This window comes from Staurois parvus, unplaced genomic scaffold, assembly GCF_062004578.1.
Source record: "Staurois parvus isolate SC_StPar_1 unplaced genomic scaffold, SC_StPar_1.0 ptg000004l, whole genome shotgun sequence".
Taxonomy (NCBI): domain Eukaryota; kingdom Metazoa; phylum Chordata; class Amphibia; order Anura; family Ranidae; genus Staurois; species Staurois parvus.
Genome location: NW_028317800.1, coordinates 3,546,423 through 3,559,255, shown reverse-complemented (window position 1 = coordinate 3,559,255; position 12,833 = coordinate 3,546,423). Strand labels below are relative to the sequence as shown.

The 12,833-nt window shown below is 43.1% G+C and overlaps 1 protein-coding gene across 4 annotated transcripts in view; it reads right to left on the bottom strand.

The window, feature by feature from the left end:
• The window catches only part of SNCAIP (synuclein alpha interacting protein), a 349,013-nt gene extending 347,439 nt beyond the window's left edge, over positions 1-1,574 (bottom strand). For all 4 annotated transcript variants that reach the window (XM_089674735.1, XM_089674440.1, XM_089674749.1 and 1 more), the window contains exon 1: positions 1,453-1,574. The gene's annotated coding sequence lies outside the window, so the exon portion shown is untranslated. The remainder of the gene's footprint in view (positions 1-1,452) is intronic.
• Positions 1,575-12,833: the final 11,259 nt, after the last annotated feature.

The following is a 12,833-nucleotide window of genomic DNA, read 5'->3' as shown; positions in this document are numbered from 1 at the left end:
AGAGGGGCAATGTATTAAGGATGGCAATGTGATCAGAGGGACAATGTGATAACAGGAAAACCATCATCAGAGGGCAATGTAATAAGAAGAGCACTGTGATCAAACAGGCAATGCATAAAAGGGGCAATGTGATCAGAGCAGTAATGTATAAGGGGGGCAATGTGATCAGAGCAGTAATGTATAAGGGGGGCAATGTGATCACGGACAATTTGATCAGGGGGTGATGTTATCAGAAGAACAATGTATAACAGGAACAACGTGATCAGCCTGGTAATGTGATCAGAGGGGCAATGTATAAAAGGGGCAATGTGATCGGAACAGTAATGTGATCAGAGGGGCAATATTATAAAAGGGGCAATGTGATCAGAACAGTAATGTGATCAGAGGGGCAATATTATAAAAGGGGCAATGTGATCAGAACAGTAATGTGATCAGAGGGGTGATGTATAAAAGGGGCAATGTGATCGGAACAGTAATGTGATCAGAGGGGTGATGTGATCAGAGAAGAAATGTGATGAGACGGGCAATGTGATTGGTGGGGTAATGTATGAGAGGTGTAATGTGAGCACAGGTTTTAATGCGATCTAATGGACAATATATAGGAGGGGTGATGTATAAAGAGGGCAATGTGATCAGTGGGGTAATATATAGGAGGGGTGATGTGATTGGAGGATGATGGGTATTGTATGGGGTCGATGTGATCGGAGGGGCGATGTATAAAGGGGCAATGTGATCAGTGGGGTAATATATAGGAGGGGCAATGTATAAAGAGGGCAATGTGATCAGTGGGGTAATATATAGGAGGGGTGATGTGATTGGAAGATGATGTGTATTGTATGGGGTCGATGTGATCGGAGGGGCGATGTATAAAGGGGGCAATGTGATCAGTGGGGTAATATATAGGAGGGGTGATGTGATTGGAGGATTATGGGTATTGTATAGGGGGGTCGATGTGATCGGAGGGGCGATGTATGAGAGGCATCAGCACGTATCGGGGATCAGACGGGGTGCTCCTGTGTCAGATGTGACGGTGTGCGGCTCGGCCCATGCTCCTTGGGTGACATTACATTGTGTGAGACGAGCAGAGAGCTGACAGACGGGTCCAGTCATTGTGCCTGGCGGTGCCCCCCCCCTCCTCCCCGTCCTGTCAGTGCCTAGCGCCGGTGACATGCAATCCATCAATCCGCTCTGCGGTCACGTAACCCCCCCTCGGCTCCGGGGATGATCATTAGAAGAACACATCGTTGGTTAGATGGAGATGAGCGGCTACAAAGGTCGCTCCCCATTCATTGCAATGCTACCCAGAGCAGCATACAAAGGGATGGCAGGAGGGAGCCGGCTGGACTGGGAGGATGTATGAGGACTGAGTGGTCCAGGAGCAGGCAACGTTACTATAGATACGATCAATCAGCATCTCCCCGTCAGCTCCATGACCCCCCATCCTCGGCTCACCTCACTGTCTTCTGCCAGGGTGCGGAGTCCAGGCTGCGGCTCTCGGTGAGGACGGGCGGCCTCCCAACACTGCACAGCTTCCCTCTCATACACATCAGCTCCGAGCATCTTACTCATAGAGGGTTAACCTTTCAACCAGAACACACCCCCGCATACTGATTGGCTCCAGCTGTGTAGAAGAGGGCCGAGCCAGCGCTGGACACGCCCCATTTGGTCACTAGCCGGCTCCGTGTGTCAGCTGGAGGGTCGTGTGTGCCAGATGTACGGAGCGATCCTCCGATCACAGATTGCTGACCTCCTGGGGGCCTGAACTAATGTCAGCACTTCACTGCTACATGGAATACCGTCATATAATACATATATGTGTGTGCACGGGCTGTGAGACCACTGAGACGCCATCATTCCTTGGGTATAAGAAGAGGGGACTCTGCAGAGAATTGAAGATTTCATACAAGAGGTCCAGGGAATATAGTAGAGCGTAGAGTCCTATGGAGAATACTACGGGTGTTCTCAAAGGATATAGTACAGGCAGGGGTCCCATTACATACAGCACAGGCAGGGGTCCCGTAGAATGTAGTACCGGGGTCCCATTACATACAGTACAGGAAGGGGTCCCTTAGAATGTAGTACAGGGGTACCACAGAATGTAGTACAGGGGTCCCATTACATACAGCACAGGCAGGGGTCCCATAGAATGTAGTACAGGGGTCCCATTACATACAGTACAGGCAGGGGTCCCATAGAATGTAGTACAGGGGTCCCATTACATACAGTACAGGCAAGGGTTCTATAGAATATAGTACAGGTGTTCTATAGACTATATTACAGAGGTCCTAAAACATACAGCACAGGTGTCCCAAAGAATATAGTAGAGGTGTCAAAAGAATATAGCACACATGTTCCATGGAATATATCACAGGTGTTTCATAGAAAATACTACAGGTGTCCCAGAGAATGTAGATTTGTCAAACGAATATGGCACAGGCATCCATAGAATGTAATACAGATGTTTAATAGAATATAGTACAGGTGTCTCATAAATACGGTACAGGTGACTATGGAAATAGTACAGGTGCCCCAGAGAATAGAGTGGCAGTGTCCTAAAGAATATAGTACAGGTGTCCCATAGAATGTATTTCATGTGTCTCATAGAAAATAGTACAGGTGCCCTATACAATATAGTACAAATGTCCCATAGAATGTAGTACATGTGCCTATAGAATGTAATACAGATGTCCCTCAGAATGAATGCAGTACAGGTGTCCCATAGTATGTAGCATAGGTGACCAATAGAATATATTATAGATGTTCCATAGGATGAAGTACATGTGTCCCACAGAATATATTATAGGTGTCCCAAAGAATGCAGTATGGGTGTCCCAAAGAATGCAGTATGGGTGTCCCAAAGAATGCAGTATGGTTGTCCCATAGAATAATATATTATGGGTGTCCCTTAGAATGCAGTACAGGTGTCTCAGATTTCAGCACAGGTTTCCCATAGAATATAGTAGAGGTGTCCCACAGAATGCAGTACAGGAGTTCCAGAGAAAATATAGGTGTCCCATGGCAGAGAATGCAGCACAAGGTACAGGCACCCACTGGGGAGTGAGGGCAGTACAGGTGTCCCATATAATGTAGTACAGCTATCCAATTTAACATTTTACTAGTGTCCTATAGAATACAGTACAGATTCCCTATAGAACGTAGTATGGGTGTTCTATAGAATGTAGTACAGGGGTCCATTGGAATACACAGGTGTCCCATATACTGTAGCACAGGGTACAGGCGTATGCTGGGGAGTGAGAGGACAGTCCTTCTTCCTCTCTTCCCTTTTAATGTGACCTATCACAACCAGAGACAGGAAGAAGTTGCCTTATTTCCTGAGCCTGCATAGCACTAAAAAAGTCTACACAGTGATTACCTGAAGGGTGATGTGGGAGTCAACTCAGCCCCAGAACTCCCCTCTCCACCTCAAAGCCTCAAAGAGCACCTTAGCCACCCTACCTTCCTCAGAGGTTCCTTGAGCCCCCTCTCTCCCCTTGGGCAACACTAGCCCCCTTAGTACAATGTTTCCCACAAAACCCCCACCCCAGCCTCCCAGCTCCCCTCCTTAAATCCACTGACATAAATGCCAAGACAATTCTCTTCATACAAACACCACCACCGCATTGCCATTTATTCCTCCCACTGACACCGACACAACAGGATTACTTTTCATCCACTGACACCATCAATGCAGGTGCCTTTTTTTCTTTGCAATGACACCATTGAGTCAGGGACATTTTTTCCCTCACACTGATGCTGAAGCATCTTTACCTTCACCATATTTTACTGTTTTCACCACACATTACATATTGCTGTACGGGTGTCCCATAGAATACAGAACAGGTGTCAACTGCTCCGCCTGGTGCACATAGAATATAATGCTAGAGTCTCACAGAATGTAACAAAGGGGTCCTATAGAATGTAGTACAGAGGGCACGATTTGTAGGTATCCTCACCCTAGGCATTGGATGACCTTGCCCCTGCAGTGGTATGGTTTGTTTAAAGTGTTTCTAAAGGCTGAAGTTTTTTGTACCTTCATGCATTCTATGCATGAATGTAAAAAACCTTCAGTGTGCAGCTCCCCTCTCAATACTCCCCCGAGCTTGATGCCGATCCAGCGATGTGCATGACAGGAACAGCTCTCCCACGTCACGGCCTTCTCATTGGCTTAGACACAGCAGCAGGACCCATTGGCGCCCACCGCTGTCAATCACAGCCACACACAGCGGTGGCTCAAGAGCAAGCAGCTTTCTATGTGGGCACTCAGCAGGGGGGGGTGACCAGGAGCGCTGGAGGGGGACCTGAGAAGAGAAGGATCAAGGCTGCATTGTGCAAAAGTATTGCACAGAGCAGGTAAGTATGACATTTTTATTATTAAAAAAGAGAAATAAAAAATGAGCCTTTAGTGTCACTTTAACATTATGTCTGCCCGCCTGCAATGCACTGTGAATGGGTGGCAGCTACAGGACCATCACGTACCTGTACGTCTCTGGTGTTGTAGCAACATAAGGGGGTGTTGCGCACCCGAGCAGGCGCACAACCCTCCCCACACATCTGTTGTGTCCACTGGACACAGTGGAATGAAAATCCCGGTGAACCGCACCTGGCGGTCATGTGATCGCTATGTGATCACATGATCACAATGACAACAAAGCTGTTATGAATCAATCTGATTCATAACAGCTCTGCTTCTCTTCCTAGTGAGCTGTGATTGGCACACAGCTCTCACATGGTATGGAGCCAATCACAGATAACTGTATTTTGAACTGTCATGAGCTTAACCCATGCATGACAGTTAAAAGCAAAAAAAATTGCATTGCAGGAGCAATAATCTTTATAATAATGCAAAAATATAATACAAAAAAAATCCCTGATCACCCCTTCCCCCACAGTAGTATAGTGTTTAAAAAAATAAAAACATTGTTTTTTTTTTAACATTATCTTTCTTTTTTTTTTTTGTAAACTACTTGCCACCTGCACACAATGAGCAGGCGAGCTAAAATACAGCATTAGTTATTTTATTAACTCATGCAGTATTTTAGTAGTGACAACCATGTGTTAATGTTTCAGCTGTCAGCGGGGTTCCCCACTGACAGCTGAATGTAAAAGAATTGCTGGCAATTAAAAAAAAATGTTTTAATTGCAGGCAATTCACTCAGCTGGCAGGTGCCAGTTTTTAAATGTAATTACGTTTTTGTTTTTTTTCTTCACTATACAGTAGTTCAAAAATTCAGCAGTTACTTTCCCCCTCCAGCTAAAAGAGATAAAGTTTCTTTTAGTTTATTTCCCCAAGTTAAAAGATACAATGTTTCCTTTCAGTTTCTTAAAAGATACAATGTTTTCTTTCAGTTTCTTAAAAGATACAAAGTATCCTTTAGCTCCAGGAAACTAACAGCTAATGTTGTGAGATATAGTGAAGAAAAAAAAAAGACGGCAATTGCATTTACAAATCAGCACTGACATACACTTCGTATTGTGAAAAAAATTTGTAAACCGAGGCATTATTTTCAATGGATTTTCATTCGTAAACCGAAAATTACGTTAACAGAGGCATTTGTAAACCAAGGTATTACTGTATATTTATTATTTATTTCAGGTACTTATATAGCGTCGTCAATTTACGCAGCGCTTTACATATATATTGTACATTCACATCAGTCCCTAACCCTCTGGGGGTGTTCAATCTAAAGTTCCTAACTCACATTCATACATATACTAGGGCCAATTTATACAGGATCCAATTAACCTACCAGCATGTCTTTGGAGTGTGGGAGGAAACCGTATATGCTATGTTCTTTCTTTTTTTTGTATGCAGCCTGTGGGTTGAATGAAAAAAAGAGAAGAAATCTCTGCCAGTTTGTGGTATGCCCACCATTGGAATATACCGCCTTGCATCCACCCACTTCTAATAATGGGCACACATTAGGTCACACTTTGCCACATGAGCCAGTTCCAAGATTGTACAAATGTCTAAATAGTGGCACGCTTGAATAAAAATTGTCCTTGTATAAGTGGTACCCCATATGGAAAAAGGATGACACCAAGTCCCAAACTATCATGCCACTGCTCCCCATGTAGTCTGGGCATCTGGGGGGCTCCACGTGACAATCCTTTCCCTTGTAAATCCGAAACTTACAAGTCTAGCCTGTTGCCCTCTCACAGGTCTTCTACATCTTGACCCCATATCTGGCACGCTTGCTGGGGAGAAATTGTTTGAATGCAAGGCGGCCAGAAAAATTAATGAGGAACTCATCAACGCAGATTTTTTGCTGGGGAGTATAGACATCTGCAAAGTTTTGGTTAAGGTGATTTGTGAGGGGCTGAATTTTGTGGAGCCGGTCAAATTCAGGGTCACCCCGAGGACGACAGGGTGTACTGTCATTGAAATGCATAAAACACATTATACTCTTATATCTATGCCTGGCCATGGCGGCAGAGAACACAGGTATATGATGAATCGGTTCTGTGGACCAATACAACCGCAATCATTTTTTTTAGTAATACCCATGTTGAGGGTTAGGCCCAAAAAGAAAATTAAATGCGGAAACCGTAATGGGTTTCCATGTGAATGGCCGGGCAAGGTTTGAATTTGGGTTGGCGGCTGTACGGTCCTGTGTGCAAATTCTTGGTGGTTGCGGGACAATACTTGTGCTCGCCACTGCGCCAGCTTGCACTACACTTATGGGACTCACCACGTCCCCAGTCATACTGCAGTGTTGGTATTATTATTATTATACAGGATTTATATAGCGTCAACAGTTTGCTCAGCACTTTACAATATAACGGGAGACAATACAGCAACAATACAGTTCAAAACAAGAAGGTTAGGAGGGCCTGATCCTGGGAGCTTACAATCTTAGAGGTATGTGAAACACCAGGATGTACAAAGTCGCTGGTGTTTGTTAGTTCACCAAAAGGTAGTGTGGCACTAGTACTGGCACTCTGCTGCATAAGAGAGTCAACAAAATTTACCATCAAGTGCTAACAGAGATCAGGCCTGATTTTGCCAACACTGCGGTTTTGTGTTCAATGTATCAAGTGACAGTGAACTACTGACACTGCACTTGCTGTGGGAGAAGGCGGGGGGGGGGGGTAAAACAGGTGTTGGCAGGTGTTAGCTGATCCCGCTAACACTGCATTTTTGGGGACACTATACTAATGTGAACGCAGGTATAGTGCTGATCCGCTCAGACACTATACTAGCAATGGAAGTTTATTGTGCATGAGGGTCTTCCTGGCAGTCAAGGAGTTAAATGTGATGACTGGTGTACCAACGGGCAATCTGACGCTATCTGGGAAGGGCATGAAAACCACTGTAGCGCGAATCACATATCTATATGTGATTTTGCACACCTGTGCCGCCCTGCAGCAGTATTTCTGCTATAGGGCGGTCAGGAAGCGGTTACATAAAGCGGTTTCTGTTACGGAGCTGCGTTACTTTAACTGACAATTGCGCAGTCATGTAACACTGCACCAAAATTAAATTTATATCTTTTTTTCCCCATGAATTGAACTTTCTTTCAGTGGTATTTGATTGCCTGTGCGTTTTTTATTTTTTGCGCTATATAAAAAAAAACCCAACAATTTTGAGAAAAAAAATATATATTTTGGACTTTTTGCTATAAAACATGTCTAGTGAAAAAAATTTCAAAATCAAATTTTGTCATAAATTTTAGCCAAAATATATTCTGCGACATGTCTTTGCTAAAAAAAAATCCCAATACGTGTAAATTAATTGGTTTATGTGAAAGTTATAGCGTTTACAAATGGCGGTATATTTACTGCAATTTAAATTTTTATTAATAGCAGTGATCAGCAATTTATGGCAGCGATCCGCAACTTATGGCAGGACTGCAGTGGACATTCTGACACTGGGGGGGAACTGACTTGGGGTCACTGACATCCCCAGTGACACCAATACATTGATCAGTGCAAAAAAAAAGCACTGACACTGTACTAATGGCACTGGGGAGGAAGGGGTTAACATTTTTAGGCAATCAAATGGTTAACTGTGTGAGGGGAGTGATTTACTAGTGGGCGGGTGTGTGTGCTTCACAGAAACATGCTGTCCTGGAAAAGTAATCTCTGCTCTCTGGAACAGAGTGCTGGAAACTAACAGGGAAAACAATACAGCTGTGCGCTGTGTCAGTGTTTGCCGGCAATCGCCGTAACCCAGCGGATAATCACCGTCCGGGACCCGATGATTGACACCCGTGGCCGTGATCGGTGGCGCGGGTAGGGCGGTCGCGCACCCCCTTCCCGATATGCAAAATCACGTATACAGTTGTGTTCAAAATAATAGCAGTCAGACATCACTAACCTGATCAATCACTGTTTTTGGTAGAAATGATATTTCTACATGGCAAATAATTTACTAGCAGGTGTAGTAGAGTAATAGAAATCCAACAGACCCAACAGTCATGACATGCATGCTGCTGATTCTGTGTAATTGAATCACTAATTGAAAGGGGCATGTTCAAAATAATAGCAGTGTGGAGTTCTATTAGTGAGGTCATTCATTCTTTGAAAAACAGGTGGAAACTATTGCCCTTATTTAAGGAAGGAAGGCAGCAAATGTTGTACATGCTGGTTACAGTGCATTTCTCTCTGAAATTCTGAGGAAAATGGGTTGTTCCAGACATTGTTCTGAAGAACAGGGTACCTTGATCAAAAAGTTGATTGGAGAGGGGAAAACATATAAAGAAGTGCAGAAAATTATAGACTGCTCAGCTAAAATGATCGCAAATACTTTAAAATGCCAACCAAAACCTGAAAGACGTGGAAGAAAGCGAAAAACTACCATTCGAATGGATAGAAGAATAGCCAAAATGGCAAGGACTCAGCCAACAATCAGCTCCAGGAAGATCAAAGAAGGTCTAAAGTTACCTGTGAGTACTGTTACAATTAGAAGACGCCTATGTGAAGCCAAGCTATCTGCAAGAAGCCCCCGCAAAGTCCCACGTTGAAAAAAAGACATGTGCTGAAGAGGTTACAATTTGCCAAAGAGCACATTGACTGGCCTAAAGAGAAATGGCGCAACATTTTGTGGACTGATGAAAGTAAGATTGTTCTTTTTGGGTCTAGTGGCCAGAAACAGTTTGTCAGATGACCCCCAAACACTGAATTCAAGCCACAGTACACTGTGAAGACAGTGAAGCATGGTTGCGCAAGCATCATGATATGGGGATGTTTCTCATTCTACGGTGTTGGGCCTATTTATCGCATACCAGGGATCATGGGTCAGTTTGAATACATCAGAATACTTGAAGAGGTCATGCTGCCTTATGCTGAAGAGGAAATGCCCTTGAAATGGGTGTTCCAACAAGACAACGACCCCAAACACACCAGTAAACGTGCAACATCTTGGTTCCAGACCAACAAGATTGACGTTATGGAGTGGCCAACCCAATCCCCGGATCTTAATCCAATAGAAAACTTGTGGGGTGACATAAAAAATGCAGTTTCTGAGGCAAAACCAAGAAATAGAGAAGAACTGTGGAATGTAGTCCAATCATCCTGCGCTGGAATACATGTTCACAGGTGCCAGAAGTTGGTTGACTCCATGCAACACAGATGTACGGCAGTTCTCAGAAACAGTGCTTACATAACTAAATATTAATTAAGTGATTCAAAGGAAAGCAAAATCTTCAAACATTTTTCAGTTTATATAGTGAATGTTTGAGTTTGTAAAGAAGAATATAAACACTGCTATTTTTTTGAACAGTCTAATATTCACTTTTCTTCAATTTGTTTACAACACAAATTTGATATATTTTTCTTCATGTTTTGATTTAGAATAGAATGTGTAGTGTTCCCAATGCATTTGTGTGTATGGAAATAAAAGCTATTAGAAGGATTTTGAGCTTTATTCACTTTTTTCAACACAATGCTATTATTTTGAACACAACTGTATGTAGCACTACCCTCATGAGGGCCTTTGTGTTGTGGGTACCCCTAAGCTCTGCACAGCCAGGCAACAGGTATTTTCTTCACAGACTTGCATCCAAGAGACAGTAACCAGTCGATGGGCTTGGTTTTGTTATTTTATTAGAGGAAAATAACTTGAGTAGGGAAAAAGGGATTATGGGATGCCCAGTTTGGCTTGATCTGTGAAAGGGGGGGACAACTTTCTTCCTATGTACAAAAATAGATTCTAGACCATTTTTTTCTGTGAAGGCTGTCAGTCTTTGTGGATCAGTAGCAACAGCCCTTTATGGGCGAGGAACTAGCAGCCCCTCCAGAAATCAACTTAGCTTCTTGTAACTTCATGCAGAGGTATATTCTGTCCCACTGTAGAACTAATCCCAGTTCCACAGCCTGCAGACACTCCCAGCTGCTCAGAAGATCTCCCGGGACAAGGATAAGGATTGAGCCCAGAGCTGTTCTTTGAAAGCTTGCTACATGTGGCAGTATTTCCCTTTGTGGATCCCAGGGAGTGCTGGTGTACTCACTCTGTCCTCTTTGCTCCCACTGCTCAAGGTCTCAGTCTCATTCACGCTGCACTGCTGAATGTATCCCCCTGAGCCAGCCTGAGCCCAGCCTGGAGGGAGACCCCCCTAGACCTAGGGGGCCCATCCCAGGCACCGACAGTCTTTTCAGCATTCCATCTTCTACCTGACTCTCCCATGTTTATGGGCCAGTCCACAACCCTACCAGGGTCTCCAAACCTGGGATTGGCCAGACTCCCATAAACATGCAGATTAGGTCTCCACCCCTTCCTGCTTACCGACATCTAGAAGGTTCCATGGTCCGCCAGAGTCTGGAGGAAGCGATAGATCCACAACCTATTTAATCATCCAGCTGACTTGTAATAACCCAACCTCAATCACAGACTCACACAGTTACCATGAGTCCTACACAATGTTTTTACCTGCAATACACTACACTATTCTAGTAGCACACTAGAGGGTGCTGTCACAATCATGCCCACAGGGAGAGGTGCAGTTCTCCATTTTGCCCTAAACGTATACATTTTGGTATTGCTCTTAAACTCATATGCCATCACATGAGTGGGGGGGGAAGGTTTAGTATCGTGCATACAAGAGCCAGGCACAGGCTCCCGCTATATTAAGAAGGCTTCATGTATCTCCTCATTCCCCCTCCCTCAGGAATGCAAGCAGCTTATGATGCTGAGCCCCGCCTAACAATTCCTCTGCCAAATAAGGTAGTGAAGATACTAGTTAATGTTGTGTAGAAAAATAAGCTGTTAGTTTTTGTGTGTAGTCAGAGAAGTGAGGACCGTCCTCAATATAACATCTATCGGACAGAAAGCAAAGGAGAATCTCGCGGCAACAACGAAACCCAGTGCGAGACCAGAAATCCCTTTTTAGCTCATCACACTTGAACTGCTTAAGCCCAGACATTTATTTGGCAAGTACTTATTTACCTAAACTTCTCTCTGTTATCTGTTTGCTGTGCTGTTGTGCTCTGTGTATATATATATATATATATATATATATATATATATATACACACACACATACAGTGGGGCAAAAAAATATTTAGTCAGCCACCAGTTGTGCAAGTTCTCCCACTTAAAAAGATGAGAGAGGCCTGTAATTAGCATCATAGGTAGACCTCAACTAGTTGAGAGACAGAATGAGAAAAAAAAACAATCACATTGGCTGATTTGGAAAGAATTTATTTTCAAATTATGGTGGAAAATAAGTCAATATCAAAAGTTCATCTCAATACTTTGTTATATATCCTTTGTTTCTGGAAAGGGAAGTGACGACAGACGCATACGAGAAACCGGAAGTGGAGTGGTGGCCATCTTGGAGAGGGCAAAAATCGGCTGTGACTGACAATTAGGACTCTCCTGGATCCTGGATGGCAGAAAGGTTCTATATGCTTTATGCGATTGAAAGATGTTTTTAATGTAAGCAGTATGATTAAAAGTTTGGATCTTAGTATGTGGCAGTATTATACTATGATTTATTCCTTACATTTGCGTATCTGACTGGCGTATATGGTGGAAACACATCTGAGTTGCTAGGGTGGAAGGATCCATACAGTGTTATAGGATCAAAGCAAACCCTGAGGACATCTGCAAGAGGATTTATATCATCGGGCAATTTCTGTGGATTGAGATCAAAGCATAAATTGTTTTAAATATTGGTAAGGGTATGCACTCCTTACCTTGATAGAAGTGTACACTGTGTTATGAGGTTTTTGAGCACAGTAGAGTGTTTCACATGCATGGTTTTGCACAGTATATTGCATGTATATGTGGTTTGATATATATACTTGTTTTTCACTTGGGTGAATATTACTGGAGTGATTTCACATGCAAATTTCTGATTTATAAAGGATAATGCACTATGTATATTTTTTTGTTTTTTTTGAGGTAATCAAGTTTTTGCAAGCAGCGGAGAGTTTTTATACTTGAATCAATTTTTGGACTACACGTACTTATTTATTTTATTGGGATATTGGATATATATATTTTGGACATTTTGGTTTTCAATTTTTTTTTTTTTTTTCATATAGACTTTGGACTTTAATTTGAAATTATTATCTAATGAAGGGTTTCTTTTATTAATTTTCACTGAGCATATTTTTGTTTATATTTGTGCACCTCTAAGGGTAGAGGTGAAGTGTGCTTAAAAAGAGTTGGGAAGAATTAGTGATCTATATCTACTAGGTCTACAATTTTGTTTCTGGTGTGCTTCGACAGCTCTTTGGTCTTCACCATAGGGGAGTTTGGAGTGTGACTGTTTGAGGTTGTGGACAGGTGTCTTTTATACTGATAACATGTTCAAACAGGTGCCATTGATACAGGTAATGAGTGCGGGACAGAGGAGTCTCTTAAAGAAGAAGGTACAGGTCTGTGAGAG